The sequence below is a fragment of the Oenanthe melanoleuca genome, chromosome 8 (assembly GCF_029582105.1).
Source record: "Oenanthe melanoleuca isolate GR-GAL-2019-014 chromosome 8, OMel1.0, whole genome shotgun sequence".
Taxonomy (NCBI): Eukaryota; Metazoa; Chordata; class Aves; order Passeriformes; family Muscicapidae; genus Oenanthe; species Oenanthe melanoleuca.
Window position 1 is genome coordinate 15,852,013 of NC_079342.1, and position 23,660 is coordinate 15,875,672.

At 38.6% G+C, this 23,660-nt stretch overlaps 1 protein-coding gene across 6 annotated transcripts in view; it reads left to right on the forward strand.

The window, feature by feature from the left end:
• The first annotated feature begins 225 nt into the window (after window positions 1-225).
• ZZZ3 (zinc finger ZZ-type containing 3) overlaps window positions 226-23,660 on the forward strand; it is a 59,096-nt gene continuing 35,661 nt past the window's right edge. For 2 of the 6 annotated variants that reach the window (XM_056497272.1, XM_056497274.1), the window contains exon 1: window positions 226-376. The gene's annotated coding sequence lies outside the window, so the exon portion shown is untranslated. Of the gene's footprint in view, window positions 377-754; window positions 831-23,660 lie in introns of those variants that run through there. The other 4 variants (XM_056497277.1, XM_056497276.1, XM_056497273.1 and 1 more) reach the window with 4 other exon arrangements.

Below are 23,660 nucleotides of genomic sequence, written 5' to 3' on the forward strand. Positions count from 1 at the left end.
CGGCAGAGCGCTGCCCCCGAGCCGCGCTCCCCGTGCCCTTCCCGGGACGGCAGCCCCGGAGCGTTCCCGCGCTGCCGGCGGCTCGGGCGGGGAGCGCAGCGGGGGCCGACCGTGCCGGTGCCTCAGGGCGCGCCGCCAGACACCTGCCCCGCCGCTGCGCCCCGGCCCGCGCCGCCGCCGCGCTCCGCCGGCAGGGGGAGCTGCAGGGAGCGGGTCCCGCCGCAGCGCGGGGGGGAGGGGAAGGAAGCGGAAGGAGCCGCCGCCGCGCTGAGGGGAGCAGGCGCTGTGCGGAGCCGCCGCCTGGTGCGGGCGGCACGGAGGCAGCGAGCGGCGCGCGGGGCTGCGCGGCCCGGCCGCGCCGAGGAGCGGGCGCCAGGTGAGGGCCCGGCCCGGCCGCGGGGGAAGGGGCTGGGGGGGGCTGCGGGCGGTGCCGAGTTCGGAACCCGCGCGGGGAGGGGGAAGGAGGAGGAGGGAGCGAGCGGGGGAAGCCCCCACGTGACCAGCGCGTGCGGGGAGGAGGTGGCGGCTCGCGCGCCCCGTTCGAATCAGCTGGCCCGCGGTGGCGCCTCCTGCGCGTGCGCGGCGGCCCCGCCTCCCCCCGGCGTTACGTGTGCGCGCGCCCGGTGCGGCGGCTCGGGGGCACGTGCCCGGCTCCGCGGCCGCCATGTTGTGTCTGAGCCGCGCGCGGGCACTGTGCGCGCGCGCGGGCCTGGCCGCGGAAGGCGGGGGCAGGGGGCGGGCGGGGAAGGAAGGCGGGAAGTCTCGCGAGGTCGCGCGGCTCCCGCGGGAGCGGGCCGGGTGCGGGATGGCGGCGGCGCTGGGCGCGCTGGGTAATGGTACCGGGCCGGGGGCGGGACCGGGACCCGCCGCCCCTCCCGCCGGGGAACGGGCGCTCGGGAGCGGGCGGGGCGCGCGCCCCGGGGAGCGCCACTGGCTCCGCGCCGCCGCCTCCTCCCCCCGCCCCGGCCCTGCCCCGCCTCACCTCACATCACCCCGTGCCTGCCCCGCGTTCCCCCCCCCTTCCCGCCTCGGGCTCTCCCCGTCCCGCCGCTTCCCCCGCGCCGCTCCGCCCCCGTCCGCGCACCGGGGCCCGCCAGCCGCGGGTGCCCCGCAGCGCCCCTTGGGTTGTCCCCGCTGTGCCGCCCCCGCACCGGGTGTCCCCGAGTTCCCCGCGCTGCCCCGGCCGAGCGGCGCTCGTGGCCGCCGGCCCGTGCTCACTCCCGGAGCTCCCGGGGCTCCCTCAGCGCCCCGGCCGTGTCCCGCCGGCTCGGCCTGCCCGGCGCCCCTGGCCCGGGCTGCTGCCCCTGCTCTCAGCCGGGTTTCTGCTGTGCAGCCCGAGCGGCGCCTGCCCCGCCGGGACACGGGCGCTGATGGTTGAGATGCAGGGGTCCGAAAGAGCTGTCTAACATCCCGAGTCTGCTCTCCATGGAGGTTGTGACATCTGTCCCGTTAGATCACAAACTTGTAACATACAGTTCTGTTTTCTCTTGTATTTAGAAAAATTATTCCAGTCGTATCCAAGTGTCCCAGCTCAGCAATATTCCCTTTGTCTCCTAATCCCGATCTCTTTTAAGGAGAGCATATGGTTCATCTTCTTCCTTATGGTGTTTTCTGTTCTGTCCTTGTTATTATCCAGTAACGTGGGCAGTTTTTGTAGTCCTGGAGTATTTTATTAATCTGGTTCTAGGTTAACACATAACAGATAGTAAATTTTTATAATATAATATGTTCTTGAGGCTTTGGCATTCTAAATTTTATTTTGTAAATATGTTTCCAGTTATTAAAAAAACTACAGTAGTTCTCCCATGGTTGTACATATATTTACATGTTTTCCATGGATATTGTCATTATGCTGTGCTAATCACTACGTAGTGATTGTTTACTGAGGCTTTTAAGTGAAGCTCTATGTGTACCCTGTATTTTACATTAAATACTGACTTGTGCAACCTTTTAAGAACATGCTTTTCGGGTGTATTTCCAACCTGTGGTTAGATACTTGATTTCTGTCCTAGCTGCTCCAAGGACTGGTCAACTAGTAGGGACTGGCAGGTTTGGGATTAAGAAGATGTGATTCTTTACATAAGCAAGTGTAACTTTTAAGAAAAGAATTTGACAAGGTACTGTTGTTCTTTGTTTTGTATCTTTCAATCTTACTGTATTGTCTTGTGGATTAATAGTAGTAATATTTGCTTAATCAGAGGTGGGAAAAAGGTGTAAGGGGGAAAAAAAACGTGATGTGTGTTAAACATCAGAGGAGAAAAATGCATCTCTTTAAAGATTATGTGGGAAAATGTCCAAAAAAGTAACTATCAGGTGAAAAATGCCATTCTACTCAAGAAACTTCCCATTGCCTTAGAAGGGCTTAGCAGTTAAGTCAGTTTGACATGTGACTTCTAACAAGTTATTAAGAACCTAAACAACTTTGGTTTCAGGCTTTTTCCAGGACTGTCATGTTTATTCCATAAAAAAATTCTATGCCTTGAATTTCCAGGCTTGATTTTAAAGGCTTTTTGTGAAGGAGTGTTATGCAGTGCAACTGTGTGTGTCAGTAAGGAGCAGCAGTGAATGACCTTACATTGAAATACTGCTGATAATTTATGTTTCTGGTTGTTTAGTCTATCATAATTGTTGCAATTCTCAGTTGTACCAGTGTTAAGTGAAATGATTTTTCCTTTGCATTGCATACTCCAAGTGTATAATTACTAAGTGAGAGGCTGTATTTAAATAGCTTAGTTATTGAGGTATTTAGTCTTGGAGCTCAATCATATCTCTTGTCTCATCATTTTTCACACTTCTGAAGAAAGAGAAATAGCAAATAGGATTCTTTGGCTCCGTGTTATTATGGATTTAATGTGCAAAAATAACTAGATCTTTATTTCACAGAATTTGGGAATGTGTCCTAATAAGGGCTTTTGTTCCACAGCTGAACATCATGTGACTGCTCTGATGTTTATCAGTGTTTCTAACATACTTGTGTAGTGAGATTACATAGTGAGATATGCTGTCCTTAGTCTCATACAGAATGAAGGCTTTACACTTCCCAGTATTTCCCAGGAGACTTAAAGTTCTTGTGGGGTTTGGTTGGTTGGTTGGGATTTTTTTGGTCCATTTGTCTATATCTGGTTCTTCCAGATCATTTTAGGTACTTAGGTTGACTTCAGGTCAGTAATAGTTGTGTGATTAATACAAAGTGGAAAGACTTGTACTCTGCTCTTCTACCATGAGGGAAATTACTGTGTTTCTTAATGTTCCTGAAAGTATTGGGGAAGCTGGAACAGAAGTCTGCAGTTTGCCCTGCTTCCAGTTGTGCTTTTTTTTCTTGTTTCCTTTTTTTCCTTCTTTTAAATTGCCTTCACATTTCCAAACCCCTCTTTAACATCTCTAGGGCTAATCTATTGAGGTTTGCTTTGTTTTGATTTTTCCAAAGTATTTGCATTGTGTGGGAACTGATGATACAGGTCTGTCTGGTCATAAGGAACCAGATTTGCAAGAGAATTTATTAATCAAGTATTTGGCACTTGCATCCATATATATATATATATATATAGATTGCACTCAAAGTTCTAAAAGTGCAGTACTGTAAGACCTATTGTTCCTTTTCTCTCAGGTTGATTTAAGATTACTTGGATTATTCCAGACAGATATTTGTAGACCTTGTCCTTAAAAACCTTGAAGAAGAAAGATTCTGCTACTTCTGTAGGCGGGAGTGAAGTTACAGAAATTGAGAAACTTTCTCACTTCTGTAGTGAGGGTTTTTTTTGGTTGTTTTTTTTTTTTTTTTTTTTTTTTTTTTTTTTTTTTTTGTTTTTTGGTTTTTTTTTGTTTTTTTTTGTTTCCAAATTAAATGTTCTTTGCTGGAAGTCAAGCTGATGCTGATAAGAATTTTTTCCTGGTAAACTTTACTCTAGCACTTAAGGGTATATTGTTCCAGTTTTAAAAACACTGTAAATGTGGTTTGTGATTGAAAAAACTGCTGTGGTTGTAGAAGAGCCATCATGGTAGTTTCAGTTTTCTGAAATCCTTCCTTAAATGACACTTCAGAAATGTAGATCTGAACTTTAAATGGTGTGTTCTTATTGGACATTGTGTTTCAAACAAAAAGACCTTTAAAAAGATTACCTTATGGAGTGCAGCTTTGTAATCAAAATACTTGGGGTTGATAATTTATAAATTTGAATATTAGTAAACAGTTTGCATCTAATTGCTTTCCCTTACACAGACAGTTTGATTGTATCTTCCCTCCAAAAGCTTAGAGCTTAACTTACAGCAACTGTTCTTTAAAGTTTTGATGCTTATAGTGAATTCAGTTAAACACAGAAATACATAAAGCTCAGTGAGTCCAATCCTCTGCCCTTTGGAAGCAAAGTGGGATCATTCCCTCTGAGGCAGAGTTCCTTGTTATGTTGCTCGTTTTCAGCAGCTCCATCACCCACCCCATGGTTAAAGTTTTACCTGATATTGAATGTCAGTATTTTTGCTTTGTATACAGCTGACTGCTTTGTGTCTTGTTCCTTCAGAAAATAGTTTATTCTCCTTGTAGCAGTGTTTTAGGTTGCTATTAGCTGCTCTCCAGTTTTTCTGGTCTTTTGAACCTCATCACAGGATATAGGAATGACAAGAGAGACAGTTTGATTTTAAAGATGTTTTTAGTAGTTCAGATTTAAATACAGTATTTAAACACAAATATTTATTTTGATTGGGGCTGCACATTTACTGACAAAGTATCAGTAAGAAGTGTAAATATATATATATATATTTACATATATATATATATATATATATTAGTAGTAGAGAAGTGGGATTTTAATAGTCTCTCATCATGAGAAGTAGCTGATTTTTTTGCCTAGAAAGGGTGATTCTAACCTTGTTTAAAACACTTCTGTTAGAAAATCTGAAAGTCAGAGAGGAAAGGACTGTTCATGAGCGTTTACCTGTTGGTACATGAATTATAACATCCTGCTTTTTCTTGCTGTTTTAGTTTTATTAGTATATGTATATGTACATGAGAGCTGAATTTTGCAGAGCTAGTGGTGTGGGGTTTTTTGTGTGAATTGAAGTGTCTTTGAGGTATCTCTAGTTTAGGAAAGAAAAACAGGGAGATAGCTCCTCCAATCTGCAATTTGGGCTATGCAACTGGGTTACTGTGCCACACAGAAATGAATTAAAGAGGGAGAGTGACAGAGCCTCCCTTGTATGTTTGTGTTTAAACATACTCTGCCCGTGCAGTAGTGATGAAGTTAGGAATGTTATCTCCACAGCCAAGGAATCTACAAACACCAAAGATAGGTGTCAGAGAAGTTTTGCCATTCTGCTTAATTACTTATTAAATAAATGCTTTAAGAGCATTCCAGATTGAAGGCATGTGTGTGTCTTGTGCAGTTGTGTTTTTCTGAATTTATTCCTGTTTATTTTTTTCGTTTTGTGGCCGGGATGATAGATCAAAACCTGTTTGCTAATTGCCTGGACAGGACTAATCTGCGAGGGAATACAAACATTAGTGTGAAATAATCTTGGAAAACTGGATGAATGACCTGAACTGTATGGGATGCAGTTCAGTAAAGAGGAAAACAAAACCGTACCGTTGGGTAGAAATAATAAATTTAAATATGAGAAACACTTGGCTGGGTAACAGTTCTGTAAATAAGCAGGTGTATCACAAAATGAACACAGTGGAATTGTGGCAATTCTGTGAAAACCCAGGAGTCTCACTGGGATTTATGAACAGGATTGTTGTTGCCTGTGAGAGGGAAGTTCCTCTGCAGTACTCAGTGTCAGGCCTCAGATGATGCATTGTCTCTGTTCTTGTAACTCTGCTTCAAACAGATTTGGACCAGCTCAAAATATTAAGAGAAGAGTTGCAATAATGACCTATAAGGAAGGACTGAAAGAATTGTACTTGTTTAGTCTTTAACAGACATGGGGAGACATAATAGTAGCTTCAAATATGGTAAAGTTTGCAACAGAGAATAATGTAATAAACTGTTCTCGCTATGTGGGATAAGAAATAATAGTCCTAAAGAACACAAAAAGAGATTTTAATCTCAGGAAAAACTTTCCAGTTCCAGGAAAGATTATCTATTGAGAATAGATAATCACAGGGGTAGATATGTCTGAGGGAAGTAACGGGATATCTGTTGCTGAAAGTGCTCTAGAAAAGGTTAAATAACCTCCTTGTAGAGGTGACTGAGGTGTAGTTTTCTGTCCTTGGCATAGCATTAGATCTCTGGTCATTTTAAGATTTTTGTAATATTACTGGCCATGATATAAAAAAGTAAAACAACAAAACAACATGCTGGAGAAAAAAATTAGTGATGTAACAGTTGTAAGATTTAGTAAAAAAACCTCTATCAAATGTGTTCATTAAAGGGTTTTTATAAAGTATTTATTAAAATGTAATCTGTAATGCAGTATTGAAGATAACTTTGGTAGAGCCTTCATTGCAGGTTTAATATCTTTGACTTGCCTTTAGTTGATTTTAGTGATCCAAAAGAAAGAAACTGAGCTAGAGTCAAAGTCTTTCGGAAGACTTCATTCAAGAGAAGCAAAGCTCAGAAGATAAATTCTCATGAGCCAGGGAGTCAGGTACATTCCAGGCTCTGAAATAGACCACACCATGCAACTTCACCCATCTGTAAAACTGAGATTACAGTTAATATCTGAGGCATGTATGTTGAGGGTTAATCACCACTGATATAGTCTTAAGGCTCCTGAAGGGTTTGCTATGTCAAAATTTTGTTACTTAAATCACTTTATGTTCCATGTATTAGGAATAGCTTTCAGTCTTTCATGGCCATTGCTATGTAATAGCAGTATAAATAAGCTTGAACAGAAATGTATTCAGTCTATTACATATGTTAGTTTTTTGCAAAATTTCTCCATTGGGACCCTTTTGGGTAATTTAAAAATATTTGATTAAACTGGAGGAGCTAACCTTGACACAAATGAGTTTAAGCTTTTTAGAGTTAAAAGTACTGAACAATTTGATAAAACTTTTTGAATTAAATTCTGTTTAATGCCCTATTCTGCATTTTTTTCTATTCAAAATCAACTGCTTACATCCCATGTGACATTGTTCAAGCATTTCTGATTTTTGAAATTTGACGAAGCTGCCTCAGGGTTAATGGCAGGTGAGGGATAGGCTTTGTGTCACATATGTCTGTGCTCTGGAATTAGGGAAAGGGTTAAGGATAAGGTGAAACAAATGTCACATTCCCAATAATTTTTTTAAAGTGTAGAGGATTTACATTGAACTATGCTTTCAAGCTATTATAGCCTAATTGTAACTGGATTTTTAGTACATTTTTTCGTCTCACCAGTTACATGGATTAAACTTTATGTACTTTCACTGCATAGTCTGTCAGCATTATCTTTGTTGTAATTGATGGGAAATTGTGACTAAACCACTGAGAAACAAGGTGTTGGTAAGTGACAGGGCACTGGGTTTAGATCCTGGTGTAGTGTTTGCTGGTACAAACCTGGAAATCAATAAAGGGAGAATGCAGACACTTCACCCTATTAGACTGATGTCAGAAAAGGCATTTGTTCCCTTTCTCAAGAAAGCCTTCCAGGGATTTTCCATCTCTGTATCACTGCAGCACAGAGGCTTTTTTGTAGCTTATTATAAAGGGATCATGGTATCTCATGTAGTAAGGGCACAAAGGCTTAAGTCTTAGGCAGATGCAGGTATTCCCTAAGCCCCACCTGAAGAGCTGGAACTGAGATGCAATTGTCAGACAGACCTGCCTGGAAAAGGCTGCTTCAACCTGGAGTTTGGAGCAGCAGTTCCTGCAGAGTTGACTGGAGCAGTGTATAGGGGTGACTGACTCAGGATTTGGAGTAGCAAGCTGTTAACATTTCAACAGATGCCATGGTTTGTTTGCTTCGGGTTATTTTCCTGTTTTCCATGTAAAAAAAAATTGGCAACTTCAAAAATTGTATCTTATGAATCATTGTAAAATCAGAATATATTAGTACATGTTTTCTTTCCTGTCCATTACCTTCTTTTCATTTACTTGTGCTTTCTGTGTACATCTCTCTGAAAGTCAGAGTTTAACTAGCAGCAAGTTTTACTGGTTAGGGATAAGGAATTGTATTTCTTTTGTTAGTAACTAGTCTGTCTAATTGTAACTTGAAAAGATTTGACAATATTTCTGTGCCTTGTTATGCTGCCAGCACTGTTCTTTGGGGATTTCCTTAAAAGCTAGACTTCAGGAAAAAGACAGCTAACTAGATATTCTCAGATCTTCTCAATCCTCACTTGTCAACATTTCTGGTTTTGTTTGGTTCAGGTCTATTTATTTATTTAATCTTGGGAAAATAGGCAAAATGAGAAGACAGTATGGCTCATGTGGGGTTTTATATATATATATAATAAATATATATATATATATATATTTTTTTTTTTTTTTTTTTTAACTAGAGTTTTATTTTTAGAAGAATCGTGATGTTTATTGCGTCCATTTTCTGGAAATTCAGCTATGTTCTGTGCATTCTAAAAAAGGCAGAAAGAATGAAAAAATCTTTATTCACAGTATTATTGTAGAGGCTGCTGTAGTGCAATTACTTTTCATATGTGTGTGGATAGTTTTAAATCCATCTGTGAGAAAGTGGTTTCTAACAGAATAAAGTGTAGTTACGTAATTTCTCTTAAGTGAGGTCAGGTGAGAATTTTTCTGGATCATGGGAATTCAGTGATCCTTTGTTAAGAGGATTCCTGAAATACTTCAGATGAAAAAGGTTCTTCACATATCTGCTATCTGACAGCCAGTACTGAAAAGGACAATGAGAAACATTCACTCCTTGTATGATGTCCTAGTGCAAATAAAGCTTCCCACACCTCCCCCATCCCAAAGTGAAATCTGTCTTTTTCAGATTTCTTGACATGTATTTTGGAAGTCTGAATTGTTGGACCAAAGTGAATTTTGCAAATCCTTGAGAATCCTCTGTTCTCATAAATGGATTGCTCTTTGGAGTACAGTTTGCTGTCAGGACCATTCAGATTATACAAGTGTACAGGAACAGATTTGTTTCTGTTAAGGTCTTGATAGGAAGTCTTTTGTTGTTCTGACTGCACCTAAAAAAATCCCAAAAAAACCAAACCCACACCAACAATACAGGTAATAACTTTCTTCTTAATATTGATGAATTTCAGTTACACTCTCATGACCTGAAAATATCTGAAATTCACTGATTATATGAAGGGTTGTTTTTTCCTTCAGTCAGAATTCTGAATATAGAGAGATAATGTTTTGCCTCCCTTTTGGGTTCTGGAGATAAAGGCAGGCCAGCTACTGTCATTTTATCCAGTGTGACTCATGTCTCATTGATTTTCCACTTGAGAGGTAACTCTGCTGATCAGACCTTTGTGTCCTGCTTTTAGGATGTATCTCATCATTGAAATAGTTGCAGTTAGATCAGCTACCCTATTAAAAAACTTTTCAGATTGTTGTATGTCTGTGTTTACTTGTCCAAATTCCCTCAAAGAAACCATCCCAAAAGGTCAGGAGACTCTGTGAGGAATAGGAGACCTCTGGAGAAGCTTACTGTGTAATATTCTTGGTACCATTTTCAGTTTTGGTTCATGTGTCACTGCAGCTTTGTTACATGACTTGTACCAAATAATCATGTGGACGTTTCTTCTCATCCTGTCTGTTCTGTCAGCAGGTCTGATTTGCAGACGTAGCATGAGCTCCAATTTAAGTTCTGTTTGCTTCTCTTCCTTTAAATGTGCCCTTCCTTTGTGTGGGCTGTAGCATGGCTTCCCTGGTTGATTTACTCCTGCAACTGCCTTGAAATGAAAGTTTGCTTTTCTAATATTTAGAAGTCAGCTTCTGTTAAAGTGTGGACAACTGTTGCTTTTTTGAGTTTCGCTGACCATATTTTCTGTGATGAGATACCAAAATGAGCCCAGGGATTTGACTCAGTAACAAATAAGAAGACAGAAAGTTTGCAGGGTTTTTTTCCCTTCAGATACCTCTTTGTGCCACAGATTCTGTTAGTGAAGACTTGCATCAACTGGATTTCATTTACGTTTTCAGTAGAATTTTAACGGATTTATATTAAAGTAAACAGTTAACCAGAAAATAGAGTAAAAAATGATAGAGTAAAACCTCTGCTGTGTGGAAACAGATGTGAAGAAAGTTTCCCCAGCATTCACAATTCCAGAATAATACAGGTTATAGCTGGGCAATACAGATAGATGGAAACAATAACCTGCTGGAATTACTTCCTGTGTGTCAGTTAGAAAATATTTTTATCCTCAGCATGGAAGTTTAGAGTTCCCAAGATAAGAGGAGTACCTGTGCTACTTAGGCTTACAAAGCATAAGGCAGAGTCTGAGAGAAGGGCTTCACATTACAGCAAACCTGATCCAAGGACTGTCTGTCACCAAAATGCAAAGTCGTGGGCCCTGTTTTCCACTGGCACCTGTGCCCATTTCACCATTACAGTGAGCCTGTCTAGGAACCTAAACTAGAAGAAAAATGACTCTTTTGTGTTTTCCAAATCAGCTCACTGTGAGATTGGATTGAATACAAAGCAAATACATGGGGAAAATAGGAATGATGTGCCTGAGAGTTACAGGGGAGTGGTATTGCTGCTTTTTGTAGATTAAATCACTTAACAGTAAATGAAACCTCACCTGGGCAGTCTTGTTGCAAAATTAAAGAGAGAATGATTGAAGGCTCACCACCAGCCTGTGAATGCACCCTTGTTGATAAAGGAGTGGGAATGTCGATGGGTGTGGTTTTGTTTGCTGTGATAGGAAGGTGGAGGGAAAGCGATGTCTTGGACAAAACAATAAAGAAGGAAATGCTCTTTTGGGAAGTATCTAAATGGATGTAATTGAGCAGGGGTAGAGAGAGGACCATTGCAGTAGTTCAGATGCAAAATGATGAGATCCTTAACAGAGTTACCCATTTGGAGTGACAGTGAAAACCTTTGGATGTCAAGCCAGCTGCTGAAAGAGGGTTCAGTCTCTAAAAAAGCTGTTTGCTGTCTTTGTAACCTTCATTGTCAGTGGATGGGTGACCTTTAACATAGACCTTGCCAACGTATTTTTAATTATGACTCTGTTATCTCACACATGGATTTACATTTTTATTTCCATGGTGGCTGTTTAAATACACATACATTGCAGAGTTGCTCCTTTCTTATCACTTAGAGCCAATAAAAAAACGTTTTAATGTTTTCTTAAACTGAGCAAGGATAATCCAAACTGTGTGCATGCAGAACTCAGAGAGGAAGCAGTTCCCACCTTAGCTGGCATGTAATTGAAGAGGGGCATTTTAAGTCAGAATAAGCAGATGTTTGGAAGATGATAATTTCAGTTTTGATAAATACCGATAGTGATATTTTAATAAAATTACTTAAGTGATTGCAGAAAAAAAAACCCTCCTCTAGTGTAGTGGTGATACAAATCTGATGACTTTTTATTTCACCACTGTCTTGAGTCAGAAGAATCTCACAAAACTGAGCAAATGGGTATTAAAATAGAAACTCATTGTTAGGAATGTGAAGTAATGCATAAGAATAAAAGAACTTTATGCAAAAAAGCCCAACTCTGACTTAAATTCAGCTATTAGTGCTCAGGAAAGTCTTCTGATAGACGTTTCTGTAAAGCCATCAACTCAGTTTTCACTAGGTGTCAAAAAAAGTAAATAGAGTTGAGTATTAATAGAAAGGGGTCATGACATAAAATATTAACTACTCTGTGGTAAAAATCCATGGCATACATAGACCATGCTTTGAATATGATTATCCCACACTGATCTGTCTGGTAGATTTAGTATAGAAAAGGGCAATAAAAATAATCAAAATTTGAGATTGATTCTTTATGCAGAACACCAAGGAGGTAAACCAGATAAAGTAACCATTAATTCTAGGAATTTGCAGCAAAGATATGTCCTCAGAAACTGTAAAACTTAGTTTTTAAAGGGATGAGAGTTTTATGTAGGGAGTTTTTTTGCTACTGTTATCAAGGAAGGAATGTGTTTAATTGCTTATTGCCCTAGGAGAGATAATATATCACTGAGTTATGAGGGCTTTGTGTGTTCAAGATACAGCAAAGGCTGCCTAGGAGATATATTCTTACTGTATTTATTTTTCTTCTTTTATGGCTACAGCATTGTGCTGTGAGTAATGCAGTTGTTCACAGCTGAATAATTTCATTTTTTTTTTTCAGAAATTTTAGATGTTCTCCAAGATAACTGGCAAGTGGGGCTGGGTTTTTTTTTTCTATAACATTTTTTAAAAGGTTAAGCAGTTTTATGGATGGTATGTAAACTACATTTATCAGTTTAATCCTTACGTAAGATTTCATGTCAGCTCTTCAGAGGTACTAAGTAAGGAATAAGCACAGCACTTGTTTTGCTATAGTGCTGTTAAATTCCTTAGAATACTTTGTAAAAACTGAGAAAAACTCGCTTCTTAGAAAGAGCCAGTAAGGCTTTTTTAGGACATCACTGGGCAAACTGTAAGTGATTTATTATTTAAAAGAACCATATATAGAGTATTCTGCTTGATATCTTTACTCCATAAATGTAAATGTGCAAAAGCAAACCATTATGACTTCAAACTTTGTAACTGCTTTTATTGATTATTTTCAAATTCATACCCTAAAGATTCCAAACTCTTATCTATGGCATATTCAGAAAGCTACTGGTCATACTGGTTTTGGTCTTGTAAGACATAAACATTTGGAGTAATCATATTTCTCTGTAGCTGAATGTTTTGGAGGGATAGAGTAGGGAAGAAGTAAATTTTACATTGTGTTTGTGTAAGTCAGTATCTAAGCCCATAGTAAATAATGTAGCCGTTTAGTCTAAGCTTTATCTAATTTCTGCAAATGAGAAGTTTCTAAATGTGTTGTCATTTGATACAGTATGTGAGCAATCCTGGTGTGCAGGTCAGAGACAAAGCAGGAATTTAACTGCGAGTGCAGGTTTTTTACTGCTGTGATGGGTTGGCCATTTAGGGAAGTGCCTGAACCCTGGCAATCTGCTCATGTTTGCTCAGGATAGGTATGGAAACTACATAATTCACACTCTCTGACCCACCTTCTGGCAGCTTCTTCCTGCTTCCTGAATCTGTGATAAAATGTGCTGGAGGTAGATGGTATCTCTTTTTTTTCTTTTTTCTTGTGCTTCAATAAATTCTCTAGTGGTTGAACCTGGAACTTGAATAGCCTTTTAATGTTTCTTCAGTCCTTTAACCTGATGTTACAGGATAATTGCAAGGAATGGTAAAATGAGTGTCGCTTTTTTATTTATGGAAATAGATACTATCGAGAATTCTAGGTACCATAACCAGACATGTATTTTATATAAAAGGTTAAATGTTCTAATTGCTATTCTACTAAAATGTGGCCAGAGTTTGTCCTGAATTATTGAATTAATAACTGATGAAGTGTAAAATCAATAAAATACTACCATAGTCATGAATCCTGTTGTCTTGAGACAAAAGAGGAAAGTCAGATCTGTGTAAAATTACTTCAGTTTCAGAAAACTAGGTGCTGTTTAAAGCCTTGAAGTTTTGTGTATTTTATAGGGTAGATACAACTGCAAACACACCTCTTTGTTACTAGAGCTGAGTGTATGTATTTGCAACATCTGTAGTTGCAAAGGCATGCTTTACCACCATTAGTAATACCATGAGGCTTTTTTTTTTTCATCCTTGAGAACGTGTTCTTAGGCAGAGTCAGAAAAACTGAAGTAGAAGGGGGAACTCTGAGTAAAACACAAAACATTTATTCTGCTAATAAGAAAAGACAAAGCAAAACAGGGAAAAGCCAATTGAAGTCAGAATGGAGAAAGAGTTAAAATTAAGTTGCTGTGAGGATTGTATTGGTATCTAACCTCGCCTTGTCTTTTTTTGCCAGGTCTTTACCTACTTGAAAAAATAAAAATACAGAATTCTCTTTTTGCAAAAATGTAATGGGATAGCCTGAATGCTAAAAATTTATGGAAGCTCAAGGGAAAATAAGGAAAATTAATGGAAGAGAAATCCACTGAAGTTTAGAAAATAGATAGAAATCACATAATGACTTAGGAGGACTCTGAGCTAAAAATATTTGGAAGCTATAATGGTATTATACACAGCAGCTCTTGCCTAAACCATCTGCTTATCACGGCTGTTGGAGACAAAGTACTGACTGCAGAGACGTGTGGCTTTACTCTGTGAGAAAAGAGGCTTGAAGTTAATAATGTTGAGCATAATTGATTTGCATTTAAATTTAATGAGGAAGAAGTTTTGAAAGTGAATAGTCAATTAATATGCAAAGGGAATCAAGTGTCTCTGTGCATAGGTGACATGTGCTCATGTGCTTAGGCAGTAATAAGTGCATCCTTTTTGCTCTGTAAATGTAGCACAACATCTCAATATCAAGTGAGATCTTTACAAAGTCCTTGATAAAGTATTCAGCTGCTGGGACAGGGTAATAGAATCAGAATGAATTTTTCACTTCATAGGCAGTCTTTCATTTTATACTTGAACAGTGAGCATAGTTTTGAAAGTAAATTGTCTCATGTAGTTGCAAGAAATCATAAACTGAGTGTTGCAAACCAAAACCTCGAAGAAAAAAAAATTCAAAACAGAATATCTGGGTATTCCTTATGTCACAAAGTTGAATAAAAGAAGCCAAAAGAAAAAAGCATGTGTAGGGTAAACTGTAATTGTATTTCAGCAGTGTGTTGACAGGTTAATGGTAGGTTTAGAGTAACAGTGTAAAGTCTTAAAAATGCTTTGAAATGCATTTTAAATCTATCAAATACGTATATTTAGCACGTTAATAAGATACCTGGAGAAGAAACAGCTGATGCATAGTGTACTGTATGAAACATTGTGCTCTACCAGCTTAGTCTTTCAAGGGAGTAAATTTATGACTTTGAAAGATCAAAAAAGTGTGAATCAGACTGTTCTGAATTTACTATGCAAGGACTGTAGGAACTGCTAAACCTATGAGTAAGCCTGCATCTAGATGAAAAATGAAAGTGGAGCAAGCCTAAAGGTTATTTGTCAGTGGTCGCTGGAAGAGCAAAAACCTGTAGGAAAAGAACTAACAACTCCATTCTTACAGGACAATTGCATTGGCAGTTAATTAAATTTAATGCCAAAGTGTTCAAATGAAAAAAATGTTCATACTTAGAAAATAAGACTAACTAAAAGGCTGAAATTTTAAATGTAAATGTAGGCTAGACAGAACTTCTTTTGTCTTTCCACTTGGTACTGTAAGCATAGGCCAGACAGAACACAGAAAGTGGGAAATCAAAAGCAGCATATTGTTTATCAGTAACTGTGCTGGCGTACAAAGACCTTCTGAGCACAGCAAGAGAGGAGAGCAGAATGACAATCAAGTAAAACAGAATTACATGTGATGTGGTCATAGTTCCATTTGAATAATTTATTAAAACTAAAAAAGTAAATTAGGCTACCAATGTACTGTTAAATCAAGGAAATTGTGGTCAGCTGTCCTATCTGAAGGTAGTTGGATATGAACAGTAGCAGCTACAAAGAGATAATGTACTAGTTAAACTGGGAGCAGTCTTACAATAAAGTCAGTGTCTTTTTAAATAAAGGCCTCTATTACCAGTATATGTGCTGTGATGAAAAAGAAGGGGTATGTAATAGTGTTCATATTGCAGATTTTGTTTCCTGTGCCTGAAGACAGGACAGCAGCAAAACAGAAAGCAGCTGCTGACTGCCCCTTCAAGAGTTTTTAAAAACTGCAGTTCCTAATGCACTTAAAACACCTTCAGTACTTGCCAGTGGAAATTCCCAAGCCAAGTCGACTGAAATATGCATAACAGTCTTATACAGAAAACCTAAATACAGCCTGAACATATGGTGAGAACTTCAGGCTGTAGAGCTGTATTGAAACCTCTCTGCTTAGCAAGCTCAGTGTCAGTCACAAAGCAGAATTTGGAAAACGTCTAAGATCAAGCATTTTCAAGTGCTGCAGTTTGTCAGGATGCCCAAGCATTGGGAGAAAATTTCGGTCTGCCTTTCAAGTACTTCTGGGGAGAAAGGTTCTTTCTTGGTGTAGATGATGCTGACACCCAGCTCACAGATCAGGAATGTGCTCTGAACTGCTTTGAAAGCCTGCAGCAGCAAAGCTGTCACCTGTGGCTAAATATGGCTGTAGCAGTTGTGCTGTGTATTAGACCAAACTGCAGCATGAGGCAATGAAAATAAACAACTTCCTATACAGAAGGCAGAATGAGGGATGGGTCTTTTAACTGCAGATCACTATTTAGAGAACTGCCACAATATTGAGGTTCTAGCATAAAGTACAGTACTGAAACATGTCAACAGCTGTAGCACCTCAGACAGTTTCCTTGGAAAATAGATGTTTCTGTGGCTGTTCACCAGAGAAATGACTTGATGCAATATGATTTTAATAAGATGTCAAAGTCAGTTGTAGTAAAGCCACATGAATATTTAAAAGAGCTGGGGCTCTTAAAAATAACTGCCAGTCAAAAAGTGGCATAAGGCAAGTCATTTACAATTGGACACAATTATCTTAAGAGTTTTTTCCAGCCTAAATGATTCTGTGATTCTATGGTAGCAAGCTACTACTGTGGTTAAATTCAAGTTGAAAGCATACTTGGCTTATTTGCTTGTCCATTACTTTGCCAAGCCCCATGCATGTGAGAACTCGTCTGTGTGGTATTGGTGACTGGTGCTGTGATTATACACACAGGATCAGCTGGTGTGCCAAGGGATGCCTGTAATTCTGGGAGCATGAAAATGCCCTGGGTGAGAAGACACACACAGCCACAGCACAGCTGTGACAAACTGCTTTTTTTTTTTTTCTTCATGGATTTTGGGATAGTTGCACATGCTCTCCCTGCCCCCAGTCTGTGCAGAATATATTTTAAGCATTTGCAGTGCGATTTAGATCAACTGTTAAGTGTCCCTCTATTTGTTTACTGTTGTCACTAAGGAATATTTGAATCCTTAGGCCAACTTAGCAACTCCCCTAAATTTAGCTGAGAGTAAACATCTCAGAACCATGGAGAGCTTGCAGCTTTCACAAAAGTTGTTGCCCACTTTTTAAGAGGGGTTTGAGCTCAGTAGTTACCTGCTGTACATGGTTTGCAAGCAGTCTAGTCAATGCTTGTATGGGTTGGAATTTGCCTCACCATCCTTGAGGTTTGGAGATGGCCAGAGGAACATGAAATTTTTCAGAACATTGGAGGTGTGCGATGGGATTTGTGGCAGAATGGTGCCACATTTAGGACTAAAAAGACAGCCCATTGCTGGTCTGCTTATAGAATAATGTGTATGCCCTAGACAGGGGAAAAAGCGTAGATTGAGGCAAAAGCATTATCAGATGGAAGATAAGTGGTTAAAACAGTTCTCATGAGTGTAGATAGCTGGAAAAACAGCCTTCTCACTTTTTGTTTCTTTGGGAAGTGAGGGCATATTTTAAATATTGAGGAAAAATTTAGAACAAAAATATTTTAATTCTGAAACAACATTGAAAATGGTTTACAGGAACCGTTTCATGCCTCACATGTCCCTTTTCCAAACTCTGGGTTTGTATTTGCCTTAGTATAATGCAGGAGTACCTCAAAGCACAGCCCATGCAGAGCACCTGGTGTTGTGTGTGCGGTGCTGCTCTGAGTTTTACATCAGCCTTGTGAGGCTTATGGCACTGATGCTCTAATTTTGCATATAAAAAGCTGTATTAATTGTTACATTTAAATTCATGCCCTTGACTGAAAATCATCTGGGATAAAAATATGTTCTGGACAGTATTTCATACAATATGCACTTTACAGTGTACTTCATAAGGTAGCAGATCTGTAGTCACTGCTCCAAAAGTAAATCAGACAGAGTAGTAATTTCCAGTGTATTATTCTACTGTAATGAGCAAACTGGCTTATCGTGGGGCTTTTAAGAAAAAGTAAAGGAGAATTGATTTTTCTCCATCAAATTCCTTTTCATCTGTAAACTGCTAGCAGAATTATTAAGTACTTGATGAACTCTTAAAATTGCAGCCTATGGGAAAAAACAATGTCTTTCTATGCTAGATATTTTTTGTATATCATAATAATAACTTCTTCAGGGAATAAATAATAGTTTTCCTATTTATATAAAACTGTGTTCTGTGTTTAAAAGATTAAATACGATTGGAGTCTTCTCCTGGAGTAACAGTTTGATAAGTGGTTACTGTAATTAAGTAAGTGTAATTAATTTTATAATGAGTTTTTAAAGAACCTATGTGATTTAATGAATCTCAAAGATGTTTGTCACGTGTTTTGGTAATCCTGCACAGGAGATACTCTTTGGAAAACAGGACAGCTAATTAGCAATTGAATCATTTCACATGAAAAAGGTATATTATAATTTAGAATGGGGCTTTCACCTAGGATGATAAAGTGGGTTGGATAGGAGTGGTGATAAGGATATAGAGATGGCTGATAAGTGAGACTAAGCATAATTTTTTTAACTGGGGCATGGAAGTTATTTACGTAGTCTGGTTTTAATTTTCTTGATAAGTTAATTGTATGAGACAGTAGTGACTTTATTGACTAAATATTAGTAAAGTAGGTTCAGTAAGAGTGTTTACTGAAAGTTACTGTCTTTATTCAGCACAAATACAAATTGTATTAAATGATCATTTTTTGCATTTTTCTGTTAAGATGATATGCTAAAGATGAACACACCAGGTGGTGTGTTGAAGTGTGGAATGTGGTTTCATGTTCCGAAAGGCTGTGGTTACCACCTTAGAAAGTTCACATATTCTTCTTTTCTGTGACCATGTGATGCCATGCTTGTGCTGCAGCACTTTGTCCTTTAATATGACCCACAGGAAAACTTGATTCATCTGGACTCATCTGAAAGGAAAAGAAGAAAGATGGTATTTTCAATTCTGAGTTGTTTGTAGATTTATTTCAGAATATAGTTCCACAATAGTTGTGTTGGCAGAATTGTCCCAAGATATTTGAGACAGATAATTGGGAAGAGTGCTGTGTGATGTGTGTAGGTGAGTTGGGACTAGGTAAAATCATGGATTCTGCCTGTTCCTTCCAGTTATTCCCAGTTCCAGTTTTCCATTTTACAGTTGTGATCTGTCTTCTAGCAGTTCTTCAGGATTTCTAGTCTGTCTCTCTCTCTCCAGTCAGCATCTACTCATTCTTCCAGTGTAGCTGCTCTCCTTACCTGTGCATTCACATTTCCCTCAGCCTGCCTCCATCACAGCTCCACCAGGATTTCTGTGCTCAGGCAAACCCTTCTCTATGCCAATTCCCAATTTCTTACTCCAAAAGATGGAGGAAGAAAACCTTCTTGAAGAAACAGTCAGATGCATCTTAAGCAGCAAGAAGAGTTTAAAATAATTTCCATATTTGTGCACAGAAATGAGTAATTATTTTGACTGAGAATTCAGGAGAGAGACAGCAGGGTGGGAATATCAGTCTGAGACAGATGCTTCAATGTAAAATTTCAGCACAAACTCTAATTTGGCCAAGATACAAGAAACTGAAAGCAGTTTAAGTGTTTCAGGCTTTAAAGACAAGTAATTTGATATAGTGTTTGCTTTTCTAGAGTTCTGCTGTAAAGTCACACTTGTATAATCATATTTAGTTCTATGTGAAGTAATTTTTCAATCTTATCCTGGAATGTCTGGCTGGAAGAGGGGTGATGCCTGTATCACACTCATCCTCCCAGTAAGTTTCCTCATATAGGAAGCCCAGGAGAGTGAGAAATACCAGTGCTGTCAGCAGTTTTGATAGCACTGCTGAGTGCAAGGGTGCAAAGGAAGGGATGTACATTGCTGGTCATTGTCATACAACTTTCTGGTGTGACCTTTTTTCATAGCTTTAGAGAAAGAATAAGACTGTTTTAGGAGGAGGTTGAGCTTTTGTTTGTTTTCATACATCCTGTTATTTTAGTACCAATTCATTTTCCCTGCCCATTACATATTTTTTTCTTCCAGAAAGAAGTAGAAATAGCTTTCTACAGGAAGATTCTTTCTAAAGATTTTTTTACTCTGTGTAAGAATAGGTTTGTCTAGCCTAGTGAACCTATCTCTTTTAAAGAAGAAAAATAGCCTATTGAACCACCCACTCTGGTTCTTTGCAGTTTTAGTTTTGACTAAACATTTCCTTTGCTAGTTTACTAGCTTTTGATATCTGTTGTCAATTTTTAGATATTATTCTATTTTTTGTTTTACTTTCTTTATTTTATCTTACTGGCCTTTTATATATAAGATTAACATAAATAGTCCCATTCTGGCAGACTATATTTTGACCATATGTAATGTAATCTTACTCCATCAGCCAAAATCTCAGAATAACTCCAGTAACATGTATTAATTTTTATTGCCTTTAAGCTTTTGTTATAGCTTTAAGCTGCTTATTGTTACATATTATTTCAAGTAAGATTTTCATGATGTCTTTTGGTGGAGGTTATTTCTATAATTTGAAAGTACTGCTTATTTTGATGTAATGTAGAATCAGAAGAATAAAATGCTGGTTCCAGAAAACTGATTTGCTAATGTAGTTCTGTGAAACTCAGTATGTGTGGGAAGAGATGCTGGCATACTCTAGATGTGATAGACTGCTGAATATAATTTGTTAAATGAAATTCATCCCTAATTTAGTAATACTACTTTGTTAGGAAGTGATGCGAAGATAATCCAAAATCTTGATAATCTGGTGTCTGTGCAGATTCTTATCTTTTCAGAGGTGCTAATTTTTTTGTCTTGGGCGAATACTTCTGTAAGGGATTGGATTCTGTTTGCATAAATAGCTGCTGCTTTCAATTTTTAAAAATGTTCTGCTGTAAGTAGCATTCCATAGTTCTGCAGAGAATTTAAGAACTTCTATTTTATACCACAGAGATCCATCAGTTTTATTTATTACTTTGGGCAATTATATATGTGTGTCACATTTACTGTTGTAAATGGTAACTTTGTAATAGCAGATATTGTCTCTGAAGTAATTTGGGGATTTACTGATGTATGGTTCTAGAGAGTGTTCCTGCTATCAGATACCCACAAATGCCATATCTGAACACTAGGAAACATCTGAATCTTTATCACTGCAGTATTATCACTGAGCATGCTGATTGTTAGATGAGATTCAGAAGGACAAGAAGAGAACAGATTATTTCTCTTCAATATGAAAATGATTCATTCTACTCAAGATCAGATGAACATACTCTTCTGTTTCCTAGGGTTAAGTGTTGTGGAAGACTTTAAATATTGCCCATTTTCATCAAACAACTATTGGAGACTTCTCTTGAAAGTCTTTTCTCCCCCACCCCCAGTACACAATTATTTTTTGATTTGTTTAATGTTATATGTAATGTTAATTTATTCATCTTAAGTTCCATATATATAATTCCACCACAGTTACAGTAGAGGTGTCTGTTGCTTTGCTGGTTTCAGGTCTGGTATACACCCAGAATGTTCAGGTATTGTCTGCTTCTTTTCACTGTCTCTTTTCTAACTTAGGGCCACATGGAGCATACTTGTAGCTGCATCCATAATTCTGAATTCCTTTAAACAGTTGGGCTCTTACTTGACTCTCAGATAGACAGTACCAAAATAAACCAGGAAAAAAAATTGGTTATTCTGCCTATTTAGGAAGGGTTTTCCTCATTCTGCTGTCTTTACTGTTGGTTTTCATCTCTATGTTAATTTGTTTCCTTTGTTGCTAGAAGTTTTCATGGACACAGTTCAGCATTCAGTAACTTTACTAAATAGGCTTGTGGTTTAGTTAAATAAAAATTCTGTTATAATGTGAATATGGTGTGTATTGGTAGAGTCTGTCTAAAGCTGAGTAAGTTTAAGGGTTATTAAATGCAAAAATTCATAGTCAGAAATTCATCCTATGTTGTCATGAAATTCTTGATTGTGTGTAAGATGTACAGACAATTTCTGCAAGCAGTTGAACTTCAGTCTCACTCTGAAGGTTGTCTGTACTGATTAATGTGTGACCATTTCCCATATGGTTTCAGCAGCCACATTTCCTCACTGGCTTCTTACACAGATCCTTCCCCACAAGGGACAAATTCAGAGTCCCTTACTTATTTCAGGGTTCTGTCTGCATTATACTCTATTTAAGCTGCAACTTCTTCATTTTTAGTGGGCTCTGCAGACCACAGTGTAATGTTTCTTAGCTGATTATCACTCTTCAAATTTTAGTCTTTATTGCAGTTTTGCAGTATTCTTTCTTAAATCTTGATGTGGTTCCCTGAAAAAAGGCTTTTAAACCTAAAAGCTTATTTTGTTTCCATTGCACTCCTTATTCCATCTCATAAATAGCTTCTATAATGAGTGGTGTCCAAAACATTAAATTACTCAATTGAATTTCTCTGCCACAGAAGGTGATGTTGTTCTAAGTGAAAAATGTCATTGTGATTGGTCATGCAATGTAAAGGAATAGTAGTTAATTTTGAAGACAGTTTTTCCAGGGAAATTTCTGGGGAAAATTATATAATTGCTCACTTGTTAAGCCCTTGTGGATGTTGTTTTCTAGGTTTTAAGCCTAATTAAGGTGCTGTCATTTCACTGTATCCTGATTAAAGTTTCCTGGTTTTTTTAAATTGTTATTCCCTCCTCCATCCCTGCAAACTGCTACCAGACAAAAAATTCTGACTAAGTAAAATTTCTTTACCCACATTGGTTTCTTCTTTTTGAAATTTACCAATCTTTTTACTGTGTCTAAACTGCTTCAGCTGTCCCCAAAGGCAAATAGACACAGCAGGGGTTGTGTCTTTCCTACTGTGAATAAAACAGAGCTGTTTTGGACAGAAGAAAGTTGGGAGAGATGAGGTGCACAAATCTGACAAAATACTGACATTACTATTCCAGCCAATCCTGAAACATTTTATTCATATGTTCCTTACTTAGGACTAGTAAAGTAATTAAAAATTATGAGATTGGGCCACCTTCTGATTGGCTCACTGTTATCTTTTGTTTAAATGGTTTTTTTGTTTAAATATATTTTGTATTTTCACCAAAGTTACTGAGCTAGTATTTTTATTGGATATGTTATTCTTTTGGAAAAATTGGTCAAACTCTGTTGTACTTTTGTTGTCTCCAGATGCATCAGTTAAAGGGATCTTTAGGAAAGGCAACAATACAGATTAAGAGTAACCTGCCTTTTCAAGTGCTTGTCTTTGCCTTCTTGTTCTTCCATTTTTTGTTTGTCTTATTATGATAGATCTCTGCTGTTTATTAAATTGAGAAATCCCACTGAATAAATGAAACCTGATTTGATTTAGTTATCTACATAATAGAATTTATACTTTATGTAGCATCACTGTAGAAACATCTTCTATTACTGAATTTCACTGCAATTAGACATAATTAATCTCTTCTCCTTATGCAGCTCAGTTTGTATTTTGAGTTAGCAACTTAATGGTGAATTAATTTTCTTTTCTTACCAGTTTGAAATCCTAACTATATTGAAAGTAAAGAAAATTTCCAGTAACCAAAATAAAACCTGTGTAGAATGAAGGAGGAACCTGTCAGCTTGTGATTCAGATCAGGAAGTTTTGAATTGTCAAGATGAAAGGAAGGTGACTTGTATGAAGTAAACAGAATATAAAGAAAGCTTCAATAACCACTGTTCTTTAGTGAATTATGTTGCCTTCATAGTACTAGATGTTCTTAAATTAAATGTGATTGCTGATGTGTTTTTTCAGGT